The following is an 18,716-nucleotide window of genomic DNA, read 5'->3' as shown; positions in this document are numbered from 1 at the left end:
GTGACTGGTGGTGAGGTCACCACGGTGTATTTCAGGAGTCAACATGACCAACCTGGTTCCAACCATCCTGGGGTCTACATGTTGGTGGTCAGCTTGCAGTTAACTTCTTCTACCTGGTGTGGGTTTTAGTAGCTACAGAATAATTCAAGGGTATTAAGGTCCTTGGTTTTGTGTTTCAGCTAAACTATATGGTTTGGTTTGGTTTGACTGTTTCCCTTTGTTTCTGCATTTTCTCACTTCTCTGATTAAGTTTGCTCTTTGGAACTTGGGGAAGGCCTAAGAGGCTAAAACTTTTCTACAAGAGGCGGGGGACACAGAGGGTGGTCTGTCTCGAGGAAGGCCCCACAAGTTCCTGATCAGTTTCAGGAGCAGAGGGCTTGGCTCATGGAGATATGAAGATCAGAGCATAGATTTGATGCCAGAGCATTTAGGGATGGATCTAAAGGTTTAAAGCACTTCTGTTAAAAGGAGGGGAACAGAGTAGATTCATGGTTTATGAACAGGGCTTAGTATCTTTTATCTGACCCACACCAGGACAGGTTAAGTGCCTTTTCCAGGTTCAAATCACCCCTATACTTCCCCAGGGTGATCACTCCTTCCTTGAAAGTCACCCCAAAACTTGTCAGATTCAAGAGGGGAGGACAGTACCTTTACTGTGTCCTTTACTTGGGGCCAAGCACCCAGCAGGCCCTCCACAAGTAAAGAATGCATGAATGAATGAGTGGGTGAATGAATGAATGAGGGGTCCTTCCTCCTGCCAAGTAGCTACAATGCCTCCCTTTCTCTGAAGTATCAGAACTGAATGCTGTGTACACATGGCACTGTGTGACTTGCCAACCCCAGAACTGGCTATCTCAGCTCCTTCTTTAGGGGCTGTGTGCAGGGCTCTTATTTACCCGGGTACATAAGCAGAGGCCACGGCTGGTCAAAAGAGCTGAACGCAGCTGGGTCATGAAAGAGGCAGCAGTGGAAAATACCCAGCCCCCCGAGCCTGGATGCCCCACTGGGCTTGGGAACTCAGATCTCATGCTCCTTGTGCAGCAATATCCTGAGGGTGCTGGATGGCAGGCAGTCCTCACCCAGGAACCCCTCTTTGCTCCCACTCTTCTTCTTTAATATGTGGTGATGGTGTGGAGGACACAGGTCTGGGACAGGCATAGGACCGTCCTTCATCACTGTCGACCAGAACCCTTCAGGCTCTGAAGAAGGGTTGGCAAAGCTTTTCTGTAAAGGCATGCTAAGTTGCTACAGTCATGTCTGACTCTTTGTGATCCTACGGACCATAGCCTGCCAGGCTCTTCCATCCATGGACCAGATAGTAAATATTTAGACATCACAAACTGGACAGTCTCTGGAAAAGGAAATGGCTCCAGTATTCTTGCCTGGGAAATCCCATGAACAGAGGAGCCTGGAGATCCCATAGGGTCACAGAAGAGCTGGACACGACCTACAGAAAAACAACAATCCATCTTCTCCACAACCTCCCAAGCCTTGTTGCCTTTCCTTCTGCTGATTACAGCCATACTGACAGGTGTGAGGTTCTGATTGGCATTTCTCTGATGATCAGTGAAAAATATAGAGGAAAACAACAGAATGGGAAAGACTAGAGATCTCTTCAAGAAAATTAGAGATCCCAAGGGAACATTTCATGCAAAGATGGGCACAGAAAGGACACAAATGGTATGAATCTAACAGAAGCAGAAGATATTAAGAAGAGGTGGCAAGAATACACAGAAGAACTATACAAAAAAGACCTTAATGACCCAGATAACCATGGTGGTGTAATCATTCACCTAGAGCCAGACATCCTGGAATGCGAAGTCAGGTGGGCCTTAAGCAGCATCACTATGAACAAAGCTAGTGGAGGTGATGGAATTCCAGTTGAGCTATTTTAAAGCTTAAAAGGTGATGCTGTGAAAGTGCTGCACTCAATATGCCAGCAAACTTGGAAAACTTAGCAGCGGCCACAGGACTGAAAAAGGTGTTTTCATTCCAATCCTAAAGAAAGGCAATGCCAAAGAATGTTCAAACTACTGCAAAATTGCGTTCATCTCACACGCTAGCAAAGTCATGTTCAAAATTCTCCAAGCGAAGCTTCAACAGTTACATGAATTGTGAAATTCCAGATGTTTAAGCTGTATTTAGAAAAGGCAGAAGAACAAGAGATCAAATTGCCAACATTTGTGGGATCATCGAAAAAGCAAGAGAGTTCCAGAAAAACATCTATTTCTGCTTTACTGACTATGCCCAAGCCTTTGACTGTGTGGATCACAACAAACTGGAAAATTCTGAAAGAGATGGGAATACCAGACCACCTGACCTGCCTCCTGAGAAATCTGTATGCAGGTCAAGAAGCAACAGTTGGAACTGGACATGGAACAACAGACTGGTTCCAAACAGGAAAAGGAGTACGTCAAGGCTGTATATTGTCACCCTGCATATTTAACTTATATGCATAGTACATCATGAGAATCGCTGGGCTGGATGGAGCACAAGCTAGAATCAAGATTGCCAGGAAAAATATCAGTAACCTCAGATACACAGATGACACCACCCTTATGGCAGAAAGCAAAGAAGAACTAAAAAGCCTCTTGATGAACGTGAAAGAGGAGAGTAAAAAAGCTGGCTTAAAACTCAACATTCAGAAAAGTAAGATCATGGCATCCGGTCCCATCACTTCATGGCAAATAGATGGGGAAACAATGGAAACAGTGATAGACTTTATTTTTCTGGGCTCCAAAATCACTGCACATGGTGACTGCAGCCATGAAATTAAAAGATGCTTGCTCCTTAGAAGGAAAGTTATGACCAATCTAGAGAGCATATTAAGAAGCAGAGATATTACTTTGCCAACAAAGGTCCATCCAATCAAAGCTATGGTTTTTGTATGGATGGGAGAGTTGAACTATAAAGAAAGCTGAGTGCCAAAGAATTGATGCTTTTGAAGTGTGGTGTTGGAGAAGACTCTTGAGAGTCCCTTGGACTACAAGAAGATCCAACCAGTCCTTCCTAAAGGAAATCAGTCCTGAATATTCATTGGAAGGAATGATGCTGAAGTTGAAGCTCCAATACTTTGGCCACCTGATGCAAAGGACTGACTCACTGGAAAAGACCCTGATGCTGGAAAATATTGAAGGCAGGAGGAGAAGGGGACGACAGAGGATGAGATGGTTGGATGGCATCACCGACTTGATGGACATGAGTTTGAGCAAGCTCTGGGAGTTGGTGATGGACAGGGAAGCATGGCGTGCTGCAGTCCATGGGGTTCCTAAGAGTCAGACATGACTGAGTGACTGAACTGAACTGATGATAAGTGAAGCTGAGCACGTTTTCATGTACCTGCTGACCATCTGTGTGTCTTGTTTGGAGAAATGTCTATTCAGGTCCTTCAGTTCAGTTCAGTTCAGTTCAGTTGCTCAGCCGTGTCTGACTCTTTGCGACCCCATGAATCGCAGCACGCCAGGCTTCCCTGTCCATCACCAACTCCTGAAGTTCACTCAGACTCACGTCCATCGAGTCAGTGATGCCATCCAGCCATCTCATCCTCTGTCGTCCCCTTCTCCTCCTGCCCCCAATCCCTCCCACCATCAAAGTCTTTTCCAATGAGTCAACTCTTTGCATGAGGTGGCCAAAGTACTGGAGTTTCAGCTTTAGCATCCTTGGTCCATTTTAAAATCATGTTGTTTGCTGTCTTTGCTGTTGAAGTGTATGAGTTCCTTGTCTATTGTGGATGTCAACCCCTTAGCAATTCTGGAAAGCTAATATATAACATTGTGACTATAGTTAATAAAACTGCACTGTATGCTGGAAACTTGATAAGAGGGTGCATGGATGCTCAGTTGCTTCAGTAGTGTCTGACTCTTTGGGACCACAGGGACTTTACCTGCCAGGCTCCTGTGTTCCTGAGATTTGCAAGGATACTGGAGCGGATTGCCATTTCTTTCTCCAGGGGATCTTCCCAACCCAGGGATCAAACCTATGTCTCCATTGTCTCCTGCATTGCAGGCAGATTCTTTTCCCACTGAAGCTACCTGGGAAGCCCAAGAAGAGGGTAGACCTTAAGCTTATTTTCACTACCAAAAGAACAAAGAAAAGGATGTGACTATGTGAGGTGATGGGTAAATTTGCTAGCTTGACTGTGTTGACTGCGGGTAATTTCACAATGTATACGTATACCAAATCAGTAAATCATATACCTTTAAATGTATGCAATTTTTAATTGTCAGTTATATCCCAATAGAGCTCATGAGGGAAACAACAGCAGACAGCTTTCCAGGTGATTCTGACACACACGAAAATCTGAGAACCGCTGGGGGAAGGAGAACAAGAGAGGCTGGAGGAAAGGGAGGTGAGGAAGGGCAGGGTGGGCAGAGCTGGGAGCAGGGACATGCCAGGCTCTGTGCCGGGAGGGGTCTCAATGTGATGAGACAGAGGTCACATGACCCACAGAGACAAGGATCAAGATGGGAGCCCATGGAGGTGGGGGTGGCGGCATTGAGGATGCCAGTCCCGGAAGGAGGTGTGAGAGACAGGAACGTAGAGAAATCAACACTTCGAGCCAAGGATGGAGCAAGGCATAACCGAAGGGCATGGACAGACAAGGGAGGGGAGCAGAGTTCACCCATTCCCAGAAGCTGCTAGAGGAAGAGCAGAGCCCCTGATGGAAGAAGAGGATGAAGGGGAAGGGGGACATCGTGGACAGCCTTATTGCCTTCTCACAGCAGCTCTGAAAGGTGCAGCTGATTATCGGCTCTGTTTAGTGGATGAGGCTCAGCAAGGTTCAGTAACCTACTCAAGGTCACACAGCAGGGACATGGCAAAGTTGAGACTCCACGTCCTCAGGGAGGAGCCCAGGCCCTCAGAGCACAGAAGTTTCTGGAAATCAGGAGGGGACTCAGAGACGGGCTCTCTCCACAGGGCTCTGCAGTGGAAGAGCTGACAGCCACCTACTTACCGCAGCAATAGTAAGATCTCCAGCACCCCCCTTCATTCAGGGCTTCCCCACCCCCTCCCCATCTTAATTCCTACAATTTCTCCTTCAGAGGAGGATCAGCCAACTGAGACAAACAGCTATTCCAAATTTCAAATAAACATAACCCTGGGAGGTGAGAATTCTTTCCTAGGCCATTTTTTGGTGAGAGGCTTGGCTGGGGCCGCAAAGATAACCACTCCCATGCTTCTCCCACACCCGCCCCTGCTGATGTTCTCAACCGCAAAACACTCCCCCCCTGGGATATTCTCCTTCCATAAAGTTCTTCCAGCCTATTTTCTGGTGGATTTCAAGAGTGAACCTGAGATTTTTATCTTTGTGATTTAATTAAAATGTGTTTGCTTGATGGTGAGGGAAGACAAGCTTCACCACTACAGACACCTCTTCGAAAATGCCCTTTTCCAGCCCTTTGGTGGCTCCCCTGATGCTTGGGGCTGCCCCACCCAAGAGGGTAGGGGATGTGGGCTCTTTCAAAAAGGTACCCACCAGGGCACCCCACACACACACAGCCTGATTACTCATGCCCACCTTCCCCCTGGGGCAGCCTACGTGAATCAGAAGGGAGAACGCGCTGGGTGTATTAGACGAGCAAACCAGGCAAATGCCATTTGCCCTTTGGGTGTTAGGAAATTGGCTGAGCAGCAATGACCTCCTTAATTGTTGACTTTGAGCTCACGGGAGATGAAATAAGTGGGAAGAGTGAGCAGCCACTGCCTCCAGGGCCAGCCTCAAGGGAGACAAACTCAAACTCCTAGAAACAGGAGATGAGGGAGACAGGCGGTTGCTGAAACAGAATCAGAAAGCTTACCAGGCAGTGTCCAAAATAGATAGCTCCTGGATTAATCTCTTTGTCCAGGGTGACTCACACATCCTCACTGGGCCCCACCCAGCCCCACCCAGCCCCACCCAGCCCCACCCAGCCCCACCCAGCCACAGACCAGCTGGTCCCAGAGGTGGGGAGATACAGTGCAGCAACTGGCCTGAATGGTCATGGCCCAGCAAGTCCTAAGTCCTGGCTTCAGACATGACACTCGGGACAGCACATTGTCTGCAAAAGCCAAGGAGGGATTTCAAGGAGGTGCTGAGACCAGCAACTCAGACATGAGTCTCAGAGTACTTCAAGGCAGCCAACTGGGCTGTGATAGTAAAAGGGGACCAATTCTCAACCCATCAAAGCCCTCTTTGCCTTTAGCAGTAGAGATACACTTGGACACCTTCTTCGCTTTCCTGAGCCCCACTTTGAACATCGGAGCTCTTCACTGGACTGACCTGTGCTCAGGGTCTCCCACTCAGAAGCTCCCAACAGTAAGGGTCCCCATACCCCACCCCCTCCATCACTCAGGAGCTCACAGTAAAGGTCCCCATACACCCCCCCTCCTTTGCTGACTGCCTGGCAACTCCTCCTGCCTACTTATATTTTATGGGATATTTACATTGTTCTATAGCTTTCCTGGAAGTGTATGGTTTTTCTAAGCAGATAAAAAATCTCCTGGAGATCAAGGTCCATATCTTAAACTCCACACTGTGGCATAGCATATTAGACCCATGTCTCAACCAACTTGATACTTTCAGAGACATACACAGATTAGTAGCTCAATTGATATACATAGTAGAAGCAAAAAAAAAAAAAAAATACATGCATTGAGTGAGTGAATGAATTTAGCCTCCATGCAGCTCTTCCTAAGAAGGCCCAGGATATCTCCTCCCCAAGTCCTTTCTCAGGGCCTTCGTGGCTCAGAGCTCTGATTAATGGCCCTGCTGAGGAGGACAGAGGCCAGTCTGCTGTTCCCCAGCAAGAAGAGCCCACAGGCGGCCAGGAGCTCCCAGAGCAGATGCTTACACAATGCCCCACAACCCCACAATGAGCACACAAGACCCTTTGTGTCCCGGGCTCTGTGTCCACACCCTGTGCTCCCCTGGGCTGCCAGGCCTGTGCCGTTGCTAGGCAACCACCTCACTGAGCTTCCAGGTGATGGAGGACCTGCGGGTTGTTGGGATGAGAAGCCCCTGCCTGCTCCCAGGTCCAGACACTTGTGATGGGAGCAGATTGTCCTCATCTGGACCATCACCTGTGCAGAGGGCTTCCTCCAGGGCCTGTAAAGTTATGGATCAGGTCCTCCTGGAAAGACACAGTAGTTGATGGGCCCTCCCCTGTGAGGACAGCAGGCAGCCACCACTCTGTCCTGTCTAGCAAGGAAAGATAACGGTGGAGGGGTGAGGATGAGACCACATCTTGGGGATGCTGGGAGGTACTGGGTGGTGTCTGTTCCTTGGTGTGAAATCCCCAAGAAAGTAAAAGTGAAGTGAAGTCGCTCAGTCATGTCCGACTCTTTGCGACCCCATGGACTGTAGTCTATCAGGCTCCTCCGTCCATGGGATTTTCCAGGCAAGAGTGCTGGAGTGGATTGCCATTTCCTTCTCCAGAGGATCTACCCGACCCAGGAATCGAACCCGAGTCTCCCACATTGCAGGCAGACACTTTCCCATCTGAGCCACTTTGCTTTTCCCTCTCTGCTTTCAGAATCATGGAAATCACTGGACCCCAACCCAGAATAATTTTGTCTCTCTGCGCCCTGCAGAAACATTTGGCCGAGTCTGGAGATATTTAGACTGTGCTGACTGGGGTCTCTGTGAGCTCCTGTTCATTCTTCAGATCTCTCCTCCCCAGCAAGGTTTTCTGACCCCGCTGTCCTGGCCAGGTCATCTCCCACCTCAACCTCTTTTACCCTCTCAAAGCACCTTGTGCTCACACATCATAAAAGCACTCTTGTAGCTAAAGCAGTCGATGGGCAATTGCTGATTCAAGGTCCCTCTCATTAGAATATAAGCTCCTCACAGCAGAACTGGAGCTTTCCCATCCACAGTGCATCCCCCAACACCAGGATCAGGATAGAAAACTGAACCAGGAGTACCTTTGCTACCCTACTGCGCCCTTCTCCAACTCGTTCATTTCCTAGCGCAGCTGAACTCACCTTAGACAAATGCCTAACGACTCAAAGGCACTTAGTGAGATTTAATAAACATCGTTCCCTCCTCCACCTTGTTCCCATCCCCTCCCCTTCTCACCCTTCAGCCCCCAATCTGAAGTCAAGCACAAGAGGGGAGGCTCAACAACCAGTCTGCTGATTAACTGATGCCTGCCGGCACCTGAGCCCCCAAATTCCCCTTCCAGGAAGAGGGGTGAAAGATGCTCATGCTTCTGCAGAGACTGAAGGCGGGAGCCGGGACATCTCTGGACTGGGCCCCCAGGCAGCAGGAGGGAATTAGCTCAAATCACATTAACATGCTTCTCAGGAAACACTGCTGAATTAGAGGTTACAGTCACAGCCACTGCCTCTTTTTAATAGGATGCTAATGCTCATTCTGAGCAATTACTCTATTTGCAATGGTTTCTTAATGTTCAGCTTCTGGAGCTCTGAGAGGAAAGGGCCTTGTGTTTCCAGTAACCCCGCCCGCCCGCCCCCGGCCCCGCCCACACCACTGGCAATGCAGAAGGATGAGCTGCTGAAATGCACCTCATGGCCGGACCAGGGACCTGATCCAGTGAGCCTGGGGAAGGGGCCGGCAGCTGGCTCCCCTGACTGGGAACCAGGCCAAGGGTGAGCCCCTACAGGCTGAGGCAGGACGGTCTCCCTGAACCTCCCTCTCAGTTCCTTGAACAGCTCTGCAGCTGCTGAGCACTCTTAAAGCATCCTGTCCTTTTCCCAGCATAACACTTACCATGCTTATTTTGATTTTAACATTTCCCCCTTTTGGTTATTAGAAAAATGGAGGTTCATTGCAAAAATAAAGCAAACTGTAAGAGAAGAAAACAGATCACACTGCATGGTGCCCAGAGATCACAGCATGCTACCAGATTTTATTCTACATACAGGCACACATAAAAATCTGTAAATACCTTTAAAAAAAATGGGCCCATTGTACTCTCCACCCTGCTTTTTAACAGTAGGATGAACATATTTCATTGTCATCACTTATGCAATTGTCTGTCTTTCCCAGTGAGTTTTCCCCACAGTGTGGGCAGCTCCCAACTTTACTAGGCTCTCTGTGCCTGCTGGGCACAGACCCTATCGCATGGCAGTCATCCCTTAAATGTTAACTAGAGATGACATGTCAGTCAGGATTCTTTGGGGCTACAAGTCGCCCAGTTAAGTACCCAATTAAAGCTAGCTAAAGCAAAACAGGAGTGTATTGGCTAAAAATATCTGGGATGTTCAGAAATAGTTCTAGTTTCAAATGAGACTTGATCAGTAATTCAAGCCATGGCATCCAGGACCTAATCAATCTCTGCTCAGCGTCTCTGTCTTGTCTCTGTCTCTCTCATCTCGTGTGGTGTGTCATCGTTAGGCTCCTCCTGGTGGCCCAGATCCCCCAGACCATGTCCTCACACCACAAGGTCCAGGAGAAGAGAGCCGGTCACTTTCGATAACAGCAGCATGTGTTCTAGTGGGGTGGAAAGGAGGGGTCACTCTCTCTTTAGCCTAAATTGGGGCACAGGCCTTTCTCTGAACCCATCCCTGTGGCCAAGGGGATGCTAGAGCTGGGGGTGGGGTCAACCCCAGCCAAGTCCCAAGCATGAGGATAGAGAGTAGATAGATTCACAGAGGAAGACAACAAGTGCCCACTAGAAATGAATGATCACACAGGCAGGTAGGAGAATGAGTCGAGTATTGAGGAAGGTGGGCAAATTATCTTCTGCCCAGATAGTTTAGAATCTAAGAAAGGAAAATGCAGGGAAGGAAGGAGCATGGCTCACTCGGCCCCGAGTTCCCAGCTCACCAACAAGGTGCAGAAGCAAAATACAGTGACACCCACATCAGTCACGAACCCTTGGGCTTGTGCTCATCAGGTGTGAAGGGTTTCCTTCTGCTTCTCTCTCGCCTCTCTCCCTCCTCCCTCCCTTTCTCTGTCGGCATGCAGGTGTGTTTTTCCCCATCTCCTTCTCTCTGTTTTGCTGCTATCAGGTATTTGAACTTGATCAAACATAGTTACTATATTATCAACCAAGTAGGTGCTCAATATTTGTAGTATGATTCTGGAACTTCAAATCTCCTTTCTGATAAGTGAATCCTGTTAATTTCCATAGACTATGAAGCCTTAAAACACATTTAGAATGTAATTTGATTTTTAAGAGCCACGACATGGATCTCCTCACAGAGATCAAAAGGCCCCACTTCCTGCAAGTGGTACAATGGGCCGTACCTGTGTGTTGGCAGAGATAAGAAGGGCAGTGCCCAAGCTGAACTAATTTCAGAGCACGCCTGGCAGACTTCTGGTCAGACTTTTAACCGGCTCTGCTGAAATGTCCAACAGCACTGCCTTGCAGCGACTGGAAAGCTCTGGGCTCTGAGTGGTGGTATGTTAGGGTCATTTCAAAGAAATGCTTCGCACGTAGAATCAGGCAATCAAATGAAGGGCTTCAGGCAGGAGGGCAGACTACTGACCAGGAAGTGGTGGCAGCCATTTCTGGATCATGTGACATTCTAGCTTCCACTTCACCAAAGCAATGTCTGATCCACACCCATAATGAACCTGACCAAGGGACTAAGGATATTTTCCACTCAGCTCCCAACTTTGGGACCACAGTTGAGACCTCCCCCACAAATTTTGTCCTTTTTCTCCATAAAGGACCATCATTATGGTAATGAAAAATCATTCTGTGGGTGCACTTTCCAGGCCGGCGCCGAGCTAGGTAACTCTTCACCTCTTCATTCATCCTATAGTTCTTCACTGGCCAACTACTGAGTGCCAGGCTGTTTTGGGTGTTGGGGTGACCGTGAGGGATAAAATACACGAAGCCTGGGTTCTCAGTGGGAAGAGACAGGTCATTTAAAATGAGTATATAAATACAGAATATCGAGCAATGAGAAGTGCTCAGAAGAAACCCAGAGCTGAGTCAAGGGATAGCACGTGAAGAGGAATGCCATTTCTGACAGAGTAGCACAGTCTTTAGGACAGGGTGCCATTTGAGAGAGCCGTAAAGGAAGTGAGATCGAGCCACAGGAGAGGGAAGGATGGTCTGAGTGGAGGAAATCGTGTCTGGAAAGGCGACAGACTGCTTGGTTTGCTGGAGGAAGAGCTGGGAAGTCATCGGAGACGGAGCAGAATGAGCAGAGGGGAGACAGCAAGACGCGGGACCAGGGAGGTGGTGGGCCATGTGGGAGGATCCAGATTTGGCACTTTATTCCAGTGCCATTGGAGAGTGTGAGATGGGGAGAATCTTGTTTTTTGTTTTTGTTTTTTAAAAACGGCTCTGGCTTCTGAGAGGAAAGGAGGGTCTGGGACAAGAGTGGAAGTGGAGGCACAGTGAGGCAGCAAATGCAATCGTCGAGGTGAGAGATTTAGGGTGGGGAGGAGGGGCTGCTGTGCATGGATTTTAGAGGCAGAAGGAACAGGTTTTGTCGCTGAATTAAGTACAGAGGAGAAGCATACGTGGAGGATAACTGCAAGGATTTTAGCTTGAATACCTGGGAGAACCAGTGGTGCCATTGACACACTAAAGACTCAAGGGCGGAGCTCATGAGGGGGTGGGGGCGGATCCAGGATTTGACTTCAGGTGGGTTATCACTGTTGGGGCTGGGCGCAGGGAGACCAAAAGGCTGAGGAATTAACCCCAGGGGAGTCCATTGTGTGATTGAGAAAGTGAGGATGGGGCAAAGGAGGCTGAGAAAGAGTGGCAGGGAGGCTGGGAGGGACCCAGGAGAGACAGGTGACCCCTGCCTGAGGGCAGCAAGTATTCCATGGAGAACCAGATCAGCCGTGTCAAAAGTTGCTGGTAAATGGAGCAACGAAAAACCAGGGATTGACCTTGGAACTGAGCAGACAGGCCAGGGAGGCTCAGTGGTGCCCCCGAGGCCACGTCAGCAGTGAGAGGGTTGCAGTGTGGGTGTATCTGTGCCCCCATCAAGGTCATCACACCCCAGCCATCCAGGCTCCTCACTCCTGTGGCTTCTGAGAAGACAGACCTGACTTTACTGCTAAGGGGTTGGTGTCAGCAGGCAGTCCTTTTAGAAAGCAGCTTGACATGGTTCAAAACACGAGCCTGACATTTCGTTTTCATTGTTTTGACTCCTAAAACTTACTAGGTTTTCTCTCGGCCTGGCTTTGAGATGATATCTTAAAAACGTTATCGTTTGTAACTGGACAATTTTTGGCGAGCTAGTTTTGAGGGCTAACTCTGCCCACTTGATGACCAGGGGAGCTGTTTCCCTTCTCTGTGCCTATCACCCCCTTGAAACTAACGCGAAACGACAATGAGTGATTTCCTTTTCCTGTATCTTTGGACTATCTTATGGATTACAGCGAACATTAGCTACTTTTGAAATACAATTTTTTTCAGATTATGTCATTTTTATTAAACAGCTCGTTATGGAAATTTTCAAACACGAAGTTGAAAGTATTGTGCTGTGACTGCCTATATACCGCCACCTAGCGTCTACATGTAACATTTTTTTCTACTTGCCTTACCCCATCTACCATTTATCCTGCTGTCTGTTATCAATTGATTTTATTTTTTGAGGCATTTTGAAGTAAGAGGTAGATGTTAGTACACTTCACCTCTGAACACTTTGGTGTATATATCATTAACTAGAGTTCAATATTTGCTTCAGAAGGTTTTATTTTTTAGATAAATTTTGCAAAAACAGAGAGATCAACACCTATCATGCATACATATGCTAAACTTGGACAAACACATTCACACCTGGGTAACTGAAACCTCTGATTAGATGCAGAGGTTTCCTTATCACCCCAGAAAGTTCCCTCACACTCTTGCCCAGTGGGTTCCCACCTCCACCCCAGAGGCAACTGCTGATCTGATGTTTTTCACTGTAGATGCCTTTGCCTTTGCCAGGGTTTTGCATAAATAGAATCCTAGAGTGTGTACTCCCTGTGTCTGCCTTGTTTAGCTCAGCATAATGTTTCTGCAGTTGGTGCTTGCAATAGCGGGTTACGGGTAGTCCATTTCCCTTCCCTGCTACTCGTGTCCACTAAGGACTGTATCGCAGGTGGTTCATCCATCCTGCTGCTGATCGCAGTGATTATCTTAATAAAGGAAATTACTCTTTGATGAACTTCTGGTTAAGATGCTTCTGCCTTCCTGTTAAGCATCTGCTCATCGTCTGAAGCAAACCGGACCTGAGTTGTGGCTGCGAATCTGAGCTGTGGCTGTGCGTTGTCTGTGACACCGGAAAGCTCTGGATTCCGAGTCCAGCTCCAGCTGTGATAACCAGGAGCCCTTGGGCCAGTTACAGACATGCATGTGCCCAGCGTCTCACATCTGAACACTGGAAGCAGAAGAATCTAAACGATGTGAGATGCGTACTAGGATCAAAGCCGTGTATTCGATCCCAGGCTCACTCATGAACTACAGTTAACAAGTGTCTGCTATTCTAACTTCCCTAAGCACTGGGAAAACGATGGGAAACAAAAGTGGGCCCAGACCTCATGGGCTTTTAGTCCAGTGGGCAACATGAACACCAAACAACTGACTGCACAATTAATTAATTGCCACTGTTCTCGGTGCTGCTTGGGGAGCTGTGACAGCTGCTGAGGGCATCAGACAGAGGTGCTCAAGGTGCTGAGAGTGTCGTATGGGCCAGAGTGAGGCAGGCCCGGGGGAGCCTTCCAGGTGGGAGCCATCCATTGGAGGAGCCAGTGAGTGCTGTGTACAGACGGTCCTGCACATGGCCAGTGGTGGGGAGGGAGGGGGACGGGGCATACGTGGAGGCTGACGGGCCAGGCTCCGTGGACAGTGTTCAAAATGTGGGGGTTTACCCGCAGAGCCACGGGCAGCCAGGGCAGCATCACACAAGACTGTCCTGTTTCATCCTTTCTGCTCAGAGCTGTGCCTGCATTGATTTCAGGAGGGGCGAGGGGGCCAGAGGCCAGCAGGCAGAGGTTTGAGATGTATATCTTTCATGGAGCCTTGCTGTGGGGGGCGCGGGGGGAAGCTCAGAGATGCTGGGGCTGCTCAGGCTGCTGTGCCAAAACACCACAGGCTGGGGCTGGAGTGGCAGAAACGCATCTTCTCAGGGCCCTGGAGATGGGAGCCCAAGATGGAGGTGCCACCAGGTTTCCCTTCCCAGCGCACAGATGGCCAGCCTTACGCTGGGGTCTCACAGCCTTTTCACGGTGCATGTGTGGACAGAGGGATCACTTGTGTCTCTTCCTCTTCTTAAAGGGACCACAGTCCCCTCAGACTAGGGCCCCAACCTTACAACCTCTTTTAACTTCAATTAGGGCTTCTCAGGTGGTTCAGTGGTAAAGAATCCACCTGCCAATGCAGGAGAAGCAGGTTCAACCCTGGGTCAGGAAGATCCCCTGGAGGTCTGGCAACCTACTCCAGCAGCCTTGTGTGGAGAATCCCATGGACAGAGGAGCCTGGCAGGCTACAGTCCACAGGGTCGCAGAGAGCCAGACACGACTGAGTGATTAAACAGCAGTGCCTCCTTGAAGTCCCTGTGCCCACTGCAGTCATGGTGGGGGTCAGAGCCTCAGCACACGGCTGGGGGCAGCAGGAGCACAGCTCAGTCCGCAGCAGGGTGGGCTCCAGTCAGGAGATTGGGGCGGAAGTGCCGACAGCGCCGGCTAGGCGTTGGCGGTGATGGTGAAGGGACGCTGGGCAGAAGAATCTGCCGGAGTCAGTGGAGGACATCATGAGGCGGGAGGGGAAAGGAGGCGTCAATTCCTAGGTTTGTTGTCAAGGGCAAATCCTAGGTTCCTAAAGTGCAGCGAGCTGAATGATGCCCCCTGAAAAGGCATGTGCATGTCCCAACTTCTGGAATCTGTGAATGTGACCTTACTTAAAAAGAGGGTCCTGCAGATACAACTGAGATGACATGATCCTGTGTTACCCATGGAGAAGGCAATGGCACCCCACTCCAGTACTCTTGCCTGGAAAATCCCATGGACCGAGGAGCCTGGTAGGCTGCAGTCCATGGGGTCGCTAAGAGTCGGACATGACTGAGTGACTTCACTTTGACTTTTCACTTTCATGCACTGGAGAAGGAAATGGCAACCCACTCCAGTGTTCTTGCCTAGAGAATCCCAGGGACGGGGGAGCCTGGTGGGCTGCCGTCTATGGGGTCGCACAGGGTCGGACACGGCTGAAGTGACTTAGCAGCAGTAGCAGCAGCAGGGCGTTACCGGGGTGGACCCACAATAAAGGACAAGCCTCCTTATAAGAGACAGAGGGGAGAAGACATAGACACCCCAAAGGCAGAGACTGGCCTGGTGTGGCCACAAAGTCCCCAAAGCTGGAAGAGACAGAAAGGACACACTCCCTGCTGACACCTTGAATTTGAGCTCCTGGTCTCCAGAACTCTGAGGGAGTACGTGTCTGTGGTTTGCAGCCACCGGTGTGGCGATCGATCCTTTGCCAAGGCAGCCCCAGGCAACCAACGCAGAGTGCCTAAACGGGAGGTTCAGTCCCAGAGTGGGGGTGGGGGGGAGGTCGCTAGGGGGCAGGTCCTGTGGGATGGGAGGAAGAATTTAGGTTTAGAAATATAGAATTTGTGACTCTAAGATGTCAAGGAGCTGAAAGGATAGCAGCCAGGCTCACAGAAAATACTCAATAAATGATAGCTATTCTCCTTATTATTTAGTTTTGGAATGCTCCGATATTAGAAGGCATGGCTCCCCTTAAGCACATTTGGTTTTGCTGGAATCTTGGGAGGGCAAACAGTTTGAAGCTCTGCCAGGACACAGGGCAAAGTGCAGCTCTGTGTCAGCAACACCCCAGAGGGGACCAGCACTTCCTGGTACAAAGTTCTGTTTGTCCCTCTTCACCTCAGGCTGATACCAACCTCATACCCACCTGGAAAGGCTACATCACAGCCACATAGGACAGGTAGCCCAGGGGAGCACCGTCGGCCCTATGCCTTCCCTTCCCTCCTCCCGGCAGGGCTGTTGGTGGCAGAAGTTCGCCACCTTGTGGACACCCACAGTTCTTGGCCTGGTCTGAAATCAGAATCAGGATTGGAGAGAAGGGGCTACAAAGACCTACCTACCTACCTCCATATAAAGCCTCATTTAATCAGGCTCTGCAAGTCAAGGTCTGGGTGGAAAATCTCTCTGATCTTGAAAATATCTAAGAAATAAGGAAGATGGCTCCAAGCAGGCCCTGAGGGATGGCCCCTCCTGCCTGTGTCTCGGCAGGAGCAGCTACTTCTCTCTCATGGGTGGGAGAGCCTTGGGCCCACCCAGACCACGGCTTCCACAAACCCAGAGGAAGCCTCCCCACTGGCTTGGAGACATCACTTGGCTTTATGACTCAAAGCACAGAGAGCTGGGGTCTTTCTCAACCAGTGTATTCAAAAGCTAGTCTATGCCTCAGTTTCTTCATCCATTCAATGGGGGTAATAACAGTGTCTATGTAATTGATCTGTTGTGGACATGAAATGAGTTAACCTAAATAAGGTGCTCAGATGACTGCCTGAGCAAGCTGGCCCAATACCTGTTAACCAGTATGTGGCCCTCTCCCTACCCACCCCGAACCACCACCATCAAACCCAGCTTTCAGCAATATCCTTACATCTCAAGGCATCCCCACTCACTGTCGGATACCTGTGGTATCTAGGTATGCCAGGTATGCCAGGTACTGTGGGAGGAGAATAAAAATAGGTAAGCTATAGTCCTTTCCTCCAGCAGTTGTGGGACAGTCCAGGAGCAAGGACGACACACGTACACACCAGTGCCCCGCCTGCTCTCAGATGCCGTCACTGACCTGGTAGACTGGGGCAGTCCAGCGGCGTGAAGGCCCCTCCTGCCAGCCTTTCTGCAGAGGGAAGCCAGCACTGACAGGCCGCTGCTCCCTTCCAAACCTCGTCCTCCCCGTGGTAGGTAACACCGCAGATGAGAAGGGAAAAAATGGAGTGACTTCTCAAGCAGAGCTCTCTGGGAAACTGGAGTCACTTAAACTTATTTCTCATGACTTCTCAGGCTAAGCTTTCTTTTCCCTGTGTTTGCAAAAGTTGGACAAACATACAGCAGGAGGATTTAGAGGATTTCAAGCATTGGCATAACTGTCGAATTGTGATTTTAAAGTCATCATTCTGTGTTGTGAGTGGTAAAAAAAAAAAAAAACAACAAAAAAAACCCACCCACACAGGCTTATATAGAAGAAGGGACTGTGTTGACTCACAAAGCTGAAGGATGGTGAGATGTTCCCAGTGGGGCTAGACCCAGAGCCTTACGTGATGTTACCAGGTACCTGCCTTCTTTATCACTGAGCTCTGCTTCCCCCACCTGGACTCAACCTCAGAAAAGCTTTCTCCCAGCAGCTCCAACTTACACAGTACCAGCTTAACCCACTTCTTTTTAATGCTCCAGCTAGGGTTACTGGATTTAGCAAACATTTGGGACACACTTAAAAAAAACTATTTCTTGTTGATCTGAAATTCAAATGCAGCTAAACATCCTGTATGCTATCTGGCAATCCCTCCTCCAGTACAGGCCCTAGGACTGCATCTGGGCTATCTGAATCACACACCACCTCAGACCCAGTTGCTATGGTCAGGAGGATGGGCTGTGCCAGCTGGCAGACAAGGGTCACCTTTCTGTCTCATGTCAGCCCTCCTAGTACACGTGCCCTGATGTTAGGAGGCAGGGTCCCTCCCCAATAACTGGGATGCTGACCCTAGAGGCAGGGGGATAAACCCTGCACCAGCAAAAACAACAGATGTCCACACAATGGCCATGAATGTCCTGGTCAACACTGAGAATAGAAAACTCTGGGTGGTTGTACAGCACATGACGGTTTATAAGGCCTTTGCCACCACTCTTTCTTGCCTCCCTTACCTCTGTTTGGCTGGCAAAGTGGGTACTGTGATCACTTCCTGTATTTCTTTGTAAGACCATCACAACAAAGTGCCATAGACTGGGGCGGTGAAGCAGCAAACACCTATCATCTAACTATAATTCTGGAGGCTGGGAGGGCAAGATCAGGGTATCAGCAGGCTTGTTTCCTCCCGAGGCCTCTTTCCTTGGTCTGCAGATGGCTGTCTTATCGCTATGTCCTCAGTATATGTCTGTGTATATATCTCTTCCTGGCTACTGGTCATACTGGATAAGGGTTCACCCATGTGACCTCATTTGACCATAATTTTCTCTTTAAAGACCCAATCTTCGAACCTTCCTGGAGTGCGCACAGCAAGCCCCCTTTGTGGTCCCTACACCAAATAAGGGGGCTAGCCAGCCAGTGCTTCTGAAATAAGCATTCTTTGAAAGGAATGAAACAGAGAAAGAAAGAAAAAAAAAAAAACTAAAAGTTTTAGGAGATTTAGCAAAAAGGAGAGGAGCACAGGAGTACACACTCATGATTTGAAGGGATTAAGACGTTTTAGAACAGCAAAAATGATGAGGCCTATGGATGTGTAAATGAGCCCCACGAAGAACTAATCAGAAAAAAAAAAAAAACACAGAAAAAGGCCCGTAAAACAAGCGAGGGGAGAACAGTGAATATTTCAAGTGTCTTTAGTTCATAAGAAATTCATGAGCAAAACGTGTGGAGATCTTGTTGGTTTTGGTGGTGGGAAAGAATTGTAAATATGTATAATATGTAAATACCTCTGATAATAAAAGTCCATGAAGATAAACGAGGCTGTCTTCAGAAAAGCTGTGAGCTGTATGAGATGCTAATATCACTGTCGTCACTCTAAGAAAATTACCATAATGCTTACAGCGCTTTGAAAGTTTCCGAGCTTTGAAAAGAAATGCATAAATACTA

Source organism: Ovis canadensis, chromosome 11, assembly GCF_042477335.2.
Source record: "Ovis canadensis isolate MfBH-ARS-UI-01 breed Bighorn chromosome 11, ARS-UI_OviCan_v2, whole genome shotgun sequence".
Classification (NCBI taxonomy): Eukaryota; Metazoa; Chordata; class Mammalia; order Artiodactyla; family Bovidae; genus Ovis; species Ovis canadensis.
Note: the sequence above shows the minus strand (reverse complement) of the source record.